The sequence below is a fragment of the Prionailurus viverrinus genome, chromosome E1 (assembly GCF_022837055.1).
Source record: "Prionailurus viverrinus isolate Anna chromosome E1, UM_Priviv_1.0, whole genome shotgun sequence".
In the NCBI taxonomy this organism is placed as follows: Eukaryota; Metazoa; Chordata; class Mammalia; order Carnivora; family Felidae; genus Prionailurus; species Prionailurus viverrinus.
This window is the reverse complement of record NC_062574.1, coordinates 2,801,561-2,816,053: the sequence shown is the minus strand read 5'-3', so window position 1 is coordinate 2,816,053 and position 14,493 is coordinate 2,801,561.

The window sequence follows — 14,493 nt, the reverse complement described above, 5'->3', positions numbered from 1 at the left end:
TTTCTAGAGAGAGAGCATGAATAGGGGAGGGGCAGAGACAGAGGGAGACACAGAATCCGAAGCAGGCTCCAGGCTCCGAGACATCAGCACAGAGCCCGATGCAGGGCTCGAACCCACGAACCGTGACATCATGACCTGAGCCGAAGTCGGACGCTCAACCGACTGAGCCACTCAGGAGCCCCGAGAAACAGGGCACTCCTTGCAGAGGTAATCTTCTCTTGTCCGCCTGCCCTTCCACTCTGTTTCTAACCGACGACCTGTGTGGGCTCCGGCAATTTTATGGGTTCCCACGGAGCGCGACCAATCGGTATGGGCAGAAGTGCTGATGTACACGTGTTCCGTCTCACTGCGTGAGACGTGTTCCCCTGCCCCCTCACGGGCAGGGGAAGCAGACTGCAGTCAGACACGATGGCCTTCCCCGTCACACGCTCAGGCGAAGGAGACAAGACCACGGCACACGGCGTCTGTTCAGGCGTTGCGATTTGCATCCAAGCTTCCCCCTTTCGTCCTATGATCTGTATCCTGAACCCTCTCGGGCTAACTGTGGCCCCCGTGAGGACTCACCACGGTTTGGGAACGATAGCGTCCGGGGTTTTGATGCCCACGCATCCCAGAAACGTCTCCTCTCTGTGCCCTGAGAGTCTCACCCACTCGTGAGCGTATGGCCTTGACTCCCCAGCCAGGAGTGGGGCCCAGGGACACAGGCCCTTTCCAAAAAAGGTCCTTATCCGATTAGACTGTGGGAGCATGGGCTCAGGCAGTTTGCAGGGAGGCTTTAGTCATCTTTGTCTTCCAGCTTTTTAAGTTTCTCCACACCCTGGCGAATAAAGCAGGTTTGTTTAGGATCTTGTGATGCTGGTGGAACAGAAGAGAAGTTACCTCGTATCCAGGAAAATCCCAAGAATGCTGCACGAAGACCTTTGTTTGGACCTCACCGAGGTCCTTTTCATTCATCTCATTTCTTTTTTTTTTTAATGTTTATTTATTTTTGAGAGAGAGAGAGAGAGAGGGAGGAGGGAGGGAGAAAGAGGGCACGAGTTGGGGAGGGGCAGGGAGGGGAGAGAGAGAGAGGGAATCCCAAGCAGTTTCAATGCTGTCAGGGAGCCCATACAGGGCTCAATCCCACACCCCTGAGCTCATGACCTGAGTGGGAATCGAGAGTCAGACGCTTAGCCAACTGAGCCGCCCAGGCACCCCCTTATTTATAGCTTTAACTCGAATTTCTCTTCGAACCAAGTTTGAGCTTCTTTTCATGTACTTAAAAACTTATTTTATCGTGTGTGTGTGTGTGTGTGTGTGTGAGCTCTTTGCATCCTTTGCTTTGCTCATTCCCCCCCCCCCCTCCATTGGATGTGGTGGTTTTTTTCTTCTTGATTTGTGGAAACTCTTTGTATATGAGTTAGCCCTCGGTCTGTGGCATGAGCTGCACATATTAACCACCGCTTGTGGTGTGTCTTTTGACTTTACTCGCAGAGTTTTAATTACACTTTCTACGTTGAGATCAGTGTAGACTCACATACAGTAGCAAAAAAAATAGCAGATCGCCATCTCCCGTACACTTTACCCCAGTCTCCCCCAAATGGTAACACCTGGCAAAACTACAGTGCCATATACTTCTGATTTTTTTTTTTTTTTTGGTCGCACTAAAGTCTGGGTTTTGTTTTTTTTCCTTCTTTGTGTCTTGAGGTGGTGGAATCTATCCATCTACTGACGGCTCCTGGATTTTGAGGCAACCACAGAGCCCCTCTTATAAGATCTGTGTCACGGCCAGAGGAAGCAGGCACTTCCGTCGGTCTCCTACTTCCGGCCTCCTACTTCCGGCCTCCTACTTCCGTGAGCAGGCTACAGGGTCTCCTAGCGAGCCCCTCTTCCCCAGGAGCTGCCTCCAGTCCCACATCACGACCACGCTCTCCCCGCACAGGCCACTTAGGCAGCCTCAGCCTCTGAAGCCAGCCTGGGGAGTATCGTTTCTGGCCACCTGCCACCACCCTCAGCTCCCACCGAGGGCCCCTGTGCCCGTGACACACTCGGGTCAGCGGCTGGCCGGACAGGCATGGGGGGCAGTGTCATTTTCAGCGCCCCGTCTGTCCTGTGGCCCCTTGGCTTGGGGCAAACCTCTGGACGGTTGGCCTTCGGACTCTGGGAGCCTCCTCCTCTCTCCCCTCTCCCGCCTTTCCTGCCCAGTAGAGATTCAGGGGCTTTGAAGTCAAACTCATCCCCAGGCTACTATTGATCACCTGCCATTTCTGCTGCTTAAGCCACAATTACTGGGCTTCCTACACTTGACCTGTAATTGAATTTCCTTGGGAACTCAATGGCAAGATTGATTCAGCCTAATTGAGTCAAAGATCGACTCTCCAGGCCCTTCGTCTAGTCCCTGTCTGTGCCTGGGGCTCTCTCGGCTGACGCTCTAAGACTCAACACAGCTCCGTGTTAAAAGTCAAGAATCAGCTGACACCTTTTAAGTACTATTTCTTCAAATGATCCTATGGGACGTTACCTTTCGTTGCCTCCCCCAGGGCTCGGCCAGCCGAGAGCAGGGGACACCTCTTCTCAACCTGGCGTCTGTTCTCTCCACACGAATGCTAATATGCAAGTGTCAAGGGAAAAAAAATCTGGTCTGGTTCAAAAGCAGGTTGGGAAATGAGTCAGGCGTGAGCCTAATTTCCTGGGCAGTTCGGGGAATTAGCAATTTGTTCTTTCTAAATTTTCGTGCCAGGACTCCATGATAAAAAGAAAAATAACCCCCTTTTAAGATGGGGGAAAGGATCCAAATAGTCATTTCTCTACAGAAGGGCCTACACATGACCAGCAAGCACGTGGAAAGATGTCGAACACATCACTGGCCACCAGGGACCTGCAAGTCAAAACCACAATGAGGCATCGCCTCACACCCAGAAGGACGGCTAGAATCAGAGAGAGAGAGAGAGAGAGGTGTAGGTGAGGTTGTTGAGAAACGGGAGCCCTCATCTGCTTTGGATGGGGATGTAAATGTTGCAGCCGCTTTGGACACAGTCTGGCCATCCCTCAAAAGGTTAACCACAGAGTTACTCTATACCCAGCAGTTTCAATCCTAGGTGTGCTCCTGAGAAATGAAAACACAGGTCTATGTAAAAACGTACACGCAAATACCCAATCAGTATTTTCGTAAAAAAAATTGTTTTTTACATTTACTTATTTTTGAGAGACAGAGCAGGGAAGGGGCAGAGAGAGAAAGGGAGGCACAGAATCGGAAGCAGGCTCCAGGCTCCGAGCTGTCAGCACAGAGCCCGACGCGGGGCTCAAACTGGTGAACCGTGAGATCACGAGCAGAGCCAAAGTCGGACGCTTCACCGACTGAGCCACCCAGGTACTCCTGTGCTTTGTTCCTTTTGATAGCCAAGTAATACTCCTCTGCATGGATATACCTCATCTGGTTTACACACTCACCAGTGATGGACACTTGGGCGGTTTCTGTTGCTTGGCTTTTCTGAATAATACTGCTTGGGGGTGCCTGGGGGGCTCAGTCAGTTGGGCATCCATCTTTGTCTTCGGCTCAGGTCATGATCTCATGGTTCCTGAGTTCAAGCCCCGCATCGGGCTCTGGGCTGACAGTTCAGAGCCCCGAACCTGCTTCGGATTCTGTGTCTCCCTCTCTCTCTGCTCATGTTGTGTCTCTTTCAAAAATAAATGAGCACTTAAAAAAAATGGGGGGGGGGAACAAAGCAATGATACAAGCTTCAGCGGGAATGGACCTTGAAAACATTATGCTAAGGGACAGAAGCCAGTCACAGAGCACATGGTGTATATATTCCATTAGTACGAAGCATCCAGAACAGGCAAAAAGATAGAGACAGAAAGCAGATTAGTGTTTTTTAGAGCAGCGAGGGATGGGAAGGTTGGGGGCGGTGGCTAAGGGTACAAGGGTTCTTTGTGGGGTGATAAAAATGTCCTAAAATTGATTGTGTCTGTTCTTGTGCAACTCTGTAAATAGAATGAAAACCCATGAATGGTACGCTTCAGATGGGTAAATTATAAGGCATATGAATAACTCAATAAGGCCGTTAGGAAAGGGATGTTAGCACCAGCAGGGGATCTTCCTAAGGCAGAGTCTCCCCCTTCTCCAAAAGCAAACAAACAAAAAAAATCTGGTTGCTGGGACACCTGGGTGGCTCAGTCGGTTAAGCGGCCAACTCTTGATTTCGCCTCAGGTCATGATCTCACGGTTCGTGGGTTCGAGCCCCACATTGGGCTCTGCGGTGACAGTGTGGAGCCTGCTTGGGACTCTCTCTCTCCCTCTCTCTCTCTGTCCCTCCCCTGCTCACATGCTCTCTCTCGCTCTCAAAATAAATAAATAAAACTTAAAAATATTTTTTTACGGACGCCTGAGTGGCCCAGCCAGTTAAGCGTCTGACTTCGGCTCATGTCATGATCTTGTGGTTTGTGGGTTCAAGCCCCACGTCGGGCTCTGTGCTGACAGCTCAGAGCCTGGAGCCTGTTTCAGATTCTGTGTCTCCCTCTCTCTCTGCCCCTCCCCTGCTCATACTCTCTCTCTCTCTCTCTCTCTCAAAAATAAATAAAACATTAAAAAAATCTTTTTAAAGAATAAGAAAAAAGAAATGGATAAATGGAAAGAAATAACAAAGAGGTGGGCATTTGTAAAGATGGAGATTCTCCTGAATTCGTTTGTGTTATATCTTGTTTCTTTGATGCCCTTCATTTATTAGCTCTTGTAATTCTGAGGGGCTTTTCATTTCATTTACAAGACGCGATGGTTTCATTTCCTCCCCTTCTTTATGGAGATCTTTCATTCTCTTCTCAAAGAGCTTTGTCAGAATTTTTAGAGCTAAGTGAAATAGTGCTGATAATGTGCCCTGTCTTGTTCCTGTTTCAAAGAGGAATAATTCATGTTTCTCCATTAAGTATAATTTTGACTTCTGGTTTTCAATAGAGCTTTTGTGATGTTAAAGAGACAACCTCTCATTGCTTTCAGGAAGAGTTTCAATAAAGAATTCCCTTTTGGCGTTTATAGAAATAATTATATGATTTTACCATTTTTTTCCCAATAACATTATTGATCATATTGACGACTTGAGCTTTAGTGGGGGGGAAAAACAGAAATGGCTGAAGTGTATGTTCCTTTTAAAATTATACTATATTCTGATTGTTAAAATTTTATCTAGAATTTTTGCATATCTGTTAATTCATGAGATTACCACATAAGCTTTTTATTTTTTAGATGTTATTCTTTAGATATGGGTGATGATCAAAAATGTCTTTCATCAAAGGGAATAAAACAGAAAGGTGCAATAAATAGCAATAAAAAAATTGTAAAGCTCCAACCTCATTAAGAAAAAAAGAAATGTTAAATAGAACCAAAACAACAAATTGACAATTAAAAAAAATTTTTTTAACGTTTATTTATTTTTGAGAAGAGAGAGACAGAGCACGAGCGGGGGAGGAGAGAGAAAGAGGGAGACACAGAATCTGAAACAGGTTCCAGGCTCCAAGCTGTCAGCACAGAGCCCGACACAGGGCTCGAACTCACAGACCGTGAGATCATGACCTGAGCCGAAGTCGGACACTGAACCGACTGAGCCACCCAGGTGCCCCAACAAATTGACAATCTAAAAAAGAATCCCAGTTCAGAGGAAAAACAAAAAACAAATAAACAAACAAAAAAACCCAGGTGCTTTTCATGTATTGATGGCGGGAATAGGAATCAGGACAGACTTAAAATTGCATGAACACATCCCAAACCCAGGAAAGTCAGTGAAGGAAGAAGATGGGGGGTGGGGGGGGGGCGCGGATACGAATGATTTTCAATTTTTGGTTTCTTTTTTGTACCTTCCAAATTTTCTACAAAGATCTATTTATTTTATTTTTTTAAGTAGGCTCCACACCCAGTGTGGGACTTGAACTCACAACTCTGAGATCAAGAGTCAGTCGTTGGGGCGCCTGGGTGGCTCAGTCGGTTAAGCGTCCGACTTCGGCTCAGGTCATGATCATAGTTCATGAATTCAAGCCCCACATCAGGCTCTGCACTGGTGGCGTGGAGCCTGCTTGGGATTCTCTCTCTCCCTCTCTCTCTGCCCCTTCCCAGCTCTCTCTCTCTCTCTCTCTCTCAAAAATAAAGAGATGCACGCTTACCGACTGAGCCCGTCAGGCACCCCAATACATATATGTAACTATGCTAATAATAAAAATATGCATACGGAAATGAAAACCACAGCGAGATTTCACGACACATCGGCCCGAATGGTTACGATGAAAAAGATCGACCATGTCAAGTGAGAGAGGGGGTAATGGGGACTCTCACACGTTACTAATAGGCGTATAAGCTGGTTCAGCTGCTTTGGAAAACCACCTCTCAGCTGTCAACTAAAACAGACCCGCCAGCATTTCCATTCCTAGGCAAATACTCAACAGAAATAAGGGCACACGTCTACTGAAAACATGTACCAGAACGTTCACCGGTCTTACTGGTAACATCCCCAAACCAAAACACCCCAAATGTCTGAAGAAGGACAACAGACGGGTTTGGTAGATTCCAACAACTGAATTCTCCACTGCGGGGGAGAAAAGACGGAATGGCAAACTGGTATGTGCGACAACACGGATGAATCTTACAGACATTGTTGAGGCAACGAAGTCAGACGCGAGAGAGTGCGTTGATGATTCTCTTTATACGAAGTTCAACGAAGTTCGAGGAGAGGCCCGAATATTCGCTGGTGACCGGTCGCAGTGGCCACTGCTGGGGAGTGGGTGAGCGTTGACTGGGAGGGGGCTAAGGGATGGACACGGAAACACTCTATTTTGGTCTGGACAGCATCCACCTGGGTGTTTCCGTATGTAAGATTTTGTCAAGCTTGACATTTACACACTTTATGCAAGTTACACCTCAATAAAAAGCTAAGTGAAAAAGTATACCCTACTTTAATCCTACTTCTGGGAAATCACCCTAAAGGAAGAACCTAAGATTGGGTGCCTGGGTGGCTCAGTCAGTTGAGCGTCCGACTTCGGCTCAGGTCATGATCTCGCGGTTTGTGGGTTCGAGCCCCACGTCGGGCTCTGTGCTGACAGCTCGGAGCCTGGAGCCTGCTTCCGATTCTGTGTCTCCCTCTCTCTCTGCCCCTCCCCTGCTCGCTCTGTCTCTCAAATATAAAATAAAACATAAAAAAAATTTTTTTTAAAGAATAACCTAGGATCCTAGCACAAAGATTTCTGTACAGAGATGTTCAATGCAACAACAATGTATCACTTCAAGACCTTCCCAGAAACCCTTACTATCCAACTCCAGGGGACTTATTACGCACAGTTACGAGACAGCCATGTGATGTAATATTCTGTAGCCATCAGAATTTAGGAGGTATGAGAATGTTGTGTTTTTTTAATTTTTTTTCAACGTTTTTTATTTATTTTTGGGACAGAGAGAGACAGAGCATGAACGGGGGAGGGGCAGAGAGAGAGGGAGACACAGAATCGGAAACAGGCTCCAGGCTCTGAGCCATCAGCCCAGAGCCTGACGCGGGGCTCGAACTCACGGACCGCGAGATCGTGACCTGGCTGAAGTCCGACGCTTAACCGACTGCGCCACCCAGGCGCCCTGAAAATGTTTAATGGTCTGAAAAAAAAATGGTCACATTCACAATGTGAACTTATACTTAACTAATAAATAAGTTAAAAGTGCAAAACAGTTTGCACACAAGTCTGAGTCCAATTATGTAGAAAACAAAAGTAGATAAGCATAGGAAAAAAATTGGAAAAAGCAGACCTAATACCGCATTGTCTTTGGTCCTGGAAATACAGGGCCTGCATGCAAATGTTTCCCACTAGTGACCTCTTTTTCTAGGATTAATTGAGATCTGCACCGAGGTGGCCTCAGTGCTCCCCAAAACCTCAGGCCTCCTTCGTGACTCTCCTCCCTCAGCTTTAAGCAAGCGTCATCATAATTTTCAAGGGATTTGATAGAAAATGCTCTACGGTGGTGGGTTGTCCAAGATTAGGATTCCTCTGTGGGAGCTGGAGTCCAAATTCTACCTAAAACCCTAAACTCATTACTCATGTTGAGGAGGGGAAAAAAAAAAAAAAAACCTTTCCTCTACCCTCTTAGGTTCAGTGTTGGGGGCCTGTGAATTAATCTGAGGAAAGATAAACCAGCAAGAGAAAAGACCAAGTTTATTCACGTATGCATGCAGGAGTTTGCACAGAAAGTAATTTGGCTCAATAACTGAAGACAGGGGTTTATATACCTAGTAGGGGGAAGGGAGGAAAAGGCTTCTATTCAAAGAACAAATGGGTTTCTTTAGGAACAAATGGGCTTCTCTGGAAACAAAGCGGGAGATAAGATAGTTTGTGATAATGCTTGTGTATGTAGGTTCAGTGGTCTTCTTTATCTCTACCAAAGCCATGCAACTCCTCCCCAGAGGGGATTTATGATAGTTTCACGCTTGATCTCCTTCTCGGGAAGGAAGCCACCCCAAAGAGGGGGTTTATGACAGCATCGCCTCCCAGATAGTCTGGTTTTAGTCAGATAAGGGAGGGTTCAGACGAAGCCCCTTCCCGCATCTGTTAATTCTCAAATGTCTTTGGCTCAAAATAAGTTTTATGGCACCGCGGTATAAGTTGGACCCGTTCTCTTGCATAGAAGGATAATATTTTGAAATAGTACCCACCTTTTCCCCATCTTCCCTGTTAAACACTAGCCCTTTCCTCATTCATTCTCCCGTGTAGTATCTGCATTTACTGCCTCAGGGAAAGAGTGGCACTGTGTGAACGCGGAAAGGGAAAAAGTCTGCTGGCTCGTGACCTTCCAAAGTCAGGGCCCTGCAGGGAATCAGGGAGGATTCTGGCAAATGGGGTGCAGCTGAGCTCTTCTCTCCCAAGACAGGAAGGCGGAGGGGAGAAAGAGAGGCGGTGAGTGTGTGCTGAATGCACTCGGCCCTCACCCCAACACCAGGCTCAACCTCAAGGTGGGGGCGGGGGGGGACAGAATCCGAAATCCCAGAGAAGTCTGGGGGACACCTGGGGTGGAGCCCAAGGTGGAGAAACCCAGAGCAGAAACGGTGGAATGACTTGCTGAGGCCCCGGAACCTGGGGCGGAGGCCTTGCCTGTGACAGAGAGACAAACGTCTTAGGACCCTCCCTCCCCCAGCTTCCCTCAGCCAAAAGGGCCCCAGGAGCAGCTGACTGAATCCCCAGGCCCCAGAGAAGGACGCGGAGATTCCCACCACAATCATCAGCTCCAAAGAAGCCTCTGGGATGTGCGTTAAAAATGGAAAGAAAATGTCAAACGTTATATTCTAGATGTTGTGAACATGTGATTGTCCGGGCGATAGACTTTCAGGCAATTTGTATTTTCTTATAATTTTGTTTTGTATACCTTCTGCAAAGGGCAAGCTTTATAAGAGAAAACAAAAATTTTTAACGTTTATTTATTTTGGAGAGACAGAGAGAGACAGAGTGCAAGCAGGGGAGGGGCAGGGAGAGAGGGAGACACAGAATCCGAAGCAGGCTCCAGGCTCTGAGCTGTCCGCACAGAGCCCGACGCGGGGCTCAAACCCACGAACCGCGAGATCATGACCTGAGCTGAAGCCAGACGCTCAATATAAAAATTTTTAAACTTCCGTCAACAAACCTCAACGGAGCACATAAATACTCTCTGCCGGGCCATGTGCTCTAAGCCTGGAAATCTTTACAAAGCTGAAGGACACAGGCTCTGTTCTCAAGTGGCTTCAGATTGAATGAAAGCAATAGACATAAAAAACGTTATGTTCTGAACTGTGTGCCCACAGACGCACGCTCTTACGCGTCAGCCCGGTGGGAGCCCATGTAAAGCAACGCGTTTGCTTCTTTGGGCCCACTTAATGCTTTCCATGCGGGTCTCAACTGTCTCCTCGGTAAGATCCACAGCTGTGCTTCTCTATTTTCTACCCTTTTTAAACAAAAGGTGATAGGTTATTCGAATATACACACGCCTCTGCATGACTGCTATAGGACAACCTGAAACGCTGGGAGATTTTCTACGGTCGTGAATGAGAACCATCTTTTGGGTCCAGAATCTACGTGAAGGTTAATTTGATGTGTCAACACGGCTAGGCCACAGAACCCAGACAGTGGGTCAGACGTTATTCTAGACGTTGCGGTGAAGGCATTTTTGAGATTAACGTTTAAAGTCTGTAGAGTTTCATGGGGCGCCTGGGTGGCGCAGTCGGTTAAGCGTCCGACTTCAGCCAGGTCACGATCTCGCGGTCCGTGGGTTCGAGCCCCGCGTCGGGCTCTGGGCTGATGGCTCGGAGCCTGGAGCCTGCTTCTGATTCTGTGTCTCCCTCTCTTTCTGCCCCTCCCCTGCTAACGCTCTGTCTCTCCCTGTCTCTGAAAAATGAATAAACGTTACAAAAAAAAAAAAATTAAAGTCTGTAGACTTTGAGGGGCGCCTGGGTGGCTCAGTTGGTTAAGCATCCCACTCTTGATTTCATCATGATCTCACGGTTCAGTCAGTGGGATCGAGCCCCGAGTCGGGCTCTGCTCAGGGCCTGCTTGGGATTCTCTCTCTCCCTCTCTCTCTCTGGCCTCTGCTGTTCTATCTCAAAATAAATAAATAACACATTTAAAGTCTGTACGCTTTGAGTAAAGGGCCTTCCATACAGTAGGTGGGCTCATCCTATCAGACGGAGGCCGGAACAGAAAGGCTGCCTCCTCGGGCAAGGAGGAGCTTTGTCGGTCAGCAGCCTCTGTTCTCGAATGGCGACTGGCTCCTGTCTCCAGCCTGCTGCCCTGCCCTGCCCTGCCCTGCAGAATGGGACTTGCCAAGCCTCTGCCACTGCATGAGCCAATTCCTTCAAATAAATCTCTCTCTTTATATACATACACACGTATTTAGTTACATACACACACACATCCTGTGGGTTCTATTTCTCTGGAGAACCCGGGCTAATACAACCTATAAATATTCATGTTCCATATTTAACCCTCACCAAAGACCTCCCAGTGCAAGAGGAGCCTTAATATTATGCTGCACACAAACACTTAATTTGTGGCTGTTGGTCTTTCTTCCTCAGTCAACCCAAAAGGCAGGGGTGATAAATGATTATCAACGTCGGCAGCACCGACTTCCTGCACTGACGTGGCCCGGCCACAGCCACCAGCGCTGGGTCCGCACCGCGTGGTTAAACCGTGCGGTTAGTCATCCTGGCTTTAGAGCCCAGAGCCAGCCTTAAATCATTTCAGCGCAGACACAATGAGACGTTTTGTTCCCTGACGCTCAACTATTAGATATTATATTCGAATTTTAAAAGAAAATCCACGTACGTGGTAAAAACGGAGTTCAAACGGTAAAAAGCAGTACCGAGTGAAAATTCTCCTAGGGGGAGCATCTCAGAAGACAGGGAGAAACCCAGGCCACCTCCTTTTAAAAAAAAAAAAAAATTTTTTTTTTTTGAGGCTTCTGATACAGCAAAAGAAAACCAATGCCAAAGAGCACTATTGTGAAGTCAGAGACAAATATATGTGGGTCTCGGCCCCCTAGTTCCTGACATAGGGCTCTGGAACCCTTGTAAGCTCCTGGGTGGCGGGGGGGATATTGGGTTCTGTTGAGGTGACCCTGGGTGGGCTCCCGGTGGGGGCCGCTCACCGGGAAGACCAGGCAACGACTGGGAGCTTAGCAAATTAATGGAACCCGACGAGGGGGTCATGGGCACTTCCTACTTACGGCCAAATCAGACGGCAACTGTGGGTAACCTGGGCACCCACTTACTCGCAATTGGTTCTGAACTGGGGGGCAGTCATGTGGGACTGAGCCCTCAGCCTGTGGGATCGGACGGTATCTCCGGACAGAGAGTGTCCGGATTCACCTCGTCCTCTCCCTGATGCAGACCTGGCGCCGGTCATTTCCCCAAGGATCCCTTCCTTTTTAGTACAGAATGGCGTTTAAAAGGCAAGGGCCGGATGCTAGGCGTGCTCATGGTTAACGGGCTTTTTATGGGTTGAATCGGATCCCCCCCAAAGATATGTTTACATCCTAAACCCCAATACCTCTGAACGTGACCTTATTTGGCAAGAAGGTGGATGTGATCAGTGAAGGTGAAGTCATACGGGATTAGGGCGGGCCCTAAATCCAATGACTGGTGGCCTTATAAGAAGGCCAGGTGAAGACACAGGGCGACAGGGAACCCTACGTGACAACAGAGAGTGGCATCGTGTGTCTACAAGCCAAGGGACGCCGAGGATCGCTCCCAAGCAGCAGTGGAAACCAGAAGGAGGTGAGGAAGGACCCTCCCCGAGCGTCTGCCGACGCCTCCAGAGCTGTGAGAACGAATTTCTATTCCGTGATGCCACGGTTTTGTGATAATTAGAACACTCTTGGGAAACTAAGCAGGGGTGGGGTGTGCTGGGGAATATGTGAATGCGTATATAACACACCAATCTACCTGTCTGAATTTCCAGAACCATCTGTACACGTGTGAGGCCGGGAGTCCACACCGACGCACTGAGTCCCAATCCAACACCACAGAATTCTAGTTGTCTCCCTTCCCGCGTTTGTAAACCCTTTCTCCCGTAGTGAAAATCCCAGCCCCCCGCTGTCCACAGCGCAATCCCGGACTTGGTCCCCCTGCTGTATGTGACGATCCGCCAGCACATCCCCTCTGGCAGATGCCCTGCGTCGCCCAGCCGCGCTCCCACGCCTGCCGGCCCCTCACCTCCAGCACCGAGCCAGGCCGCCCCCCGCCCCCCGCCAGGACCCCCACTCACCCCCGTGGGCTCCAACACCCCCACGCCGGATTGGACCGCTTGCTTTCAAACGTGATGTGAACAGCGTACTGTGCACTTTCTTCCGCGACCGGCTTTTCCCGCTCCACGTTTGCAAGATTCATCCACGCCGATGCGCGTGACTGTAGCTCGTCCGTTTGGGCTGCTGCGTGGGGGCCCCCACCGTGGGGGCCACCGCTGCGGCCGGACACCCGGCAGTTGGCAGGTTTCTGCCACCACAGGCTCGTGCTGCTCTCCTGGTGCGTACGGGCACGTCTCCGGGGACAGATTCACCGTGTCCTAGAGCGCGGACGTCCCCACCTTTGCTAGGTAGTGCCAGACTGTCTCCCGGAGGGGTCTGCCAAGTCTCTCCTGGGTCCTCCACCGGGAGAGCGCGGGCAGAGTTTCTGTTGCCCCAAGGCCCCCGCGACGCTTGAGCTCCTTGGTCATTTACCCATGGGGTGAGTGGTTTCCTGATCCGCGCGCGGGGTCAGCGCCGAGGGCTGACACGGCTGTCTCAGCAATTGTTTCCAGTGACCTAGAAGCGATACTGATGTGTGGCATTTCCAAGTACGCGACTTAAAACACCGGGCGTGGCTCTCTGCCCTCCTCGGCAGCTGGGAGTCCCACGGGACCACGATGCGGCTTCAAGCACACAAACGTGGACGCTGACCTGGTGAGAGCGAGGAGACCAAAGAACCGGCGACCCCGGGTGACCACAAGGAGCAGGACCACCCCGCTGCTCCGGGCGGTTACCAGGCAGATACGCTTTGCCCCAGAGCCAGTGCACCCCTGGGTCTGTTGGGGTAGCTCAGTCTTCACCCCGGCCTGTTCCACCAGAAACCCCGCCCCACCCTCACGGGGCCGTGGGAGTTCTCAGGAGACAAAGTCCCACGTCACACGCCGTCCACACTAAGCGAAACCTGAGTGAGAGGCTGCACCCGCCTCCCCTGCACGTGGGCTTTTCTAGAACTTGCAGAGTCTCTCATTTTCCGCGTCTCGGAATATTCCTGAGATGATTATGGAAGGAAAAGGTGGGGGGCTGCCTGTCTGTGGGTCTTCTCCTCCCCGGCCTCCTTGCTGGCCTTCAGTGAAGGGATAGGCTTTTAATGTGGGTCCGACATAGCTTTTTAAAAACGGAAGTGGTCTTTCCTAGATTTAGCTCACAAAATGGTTATGTCAGCACTGTGCTGGCTTCATTTTGTTCCGGAGAGTTGGGCAACATTCTCCACACCGTCCCTCACGTCAAGAAAAATGTGGGGCACGTTGACTGATGGTGGCAGGTCAGAACCCAGGAGATAACGAGGTGAGGCTCGGCATTCATTCCACCAGCTTTGAAAAATGGCACAGAACCACCTCCTCCCAGTGGCGACGGTGTGCCACAAATCACAGTTTGTTCAAATTGGTTTTATGCACTTGGGGTAAAAAAACAGCGGAGTGAACATTCCCCGGGGGGGCAGAGACGGGGCTTGGGAAGGGCGGGGCGAGGACCACTGTCTGTCTTCCTTTCCCCTCCCCTGGGGGCTACGGTGACTTCGTGGTGGCGGCGGGGACAAGACCCACACGTTGACCGACACCGTGAATCGTGTGCGCTCACGTCGGTTCTGCAGCCAAGCAAGTGACGCGGGGGCCGAGGGAAGGGCCTTGCGCCCCTCAGGCCTGGTGAGCGCTGCCCTCCACACGCAGGGGGCACGGCCAGCCCCGCAGGGCCGCAACTGCTGTCCTCGCTGCCCTCAGCCGGGTCCCTGGGTGTCGTCCTGCAGTTTG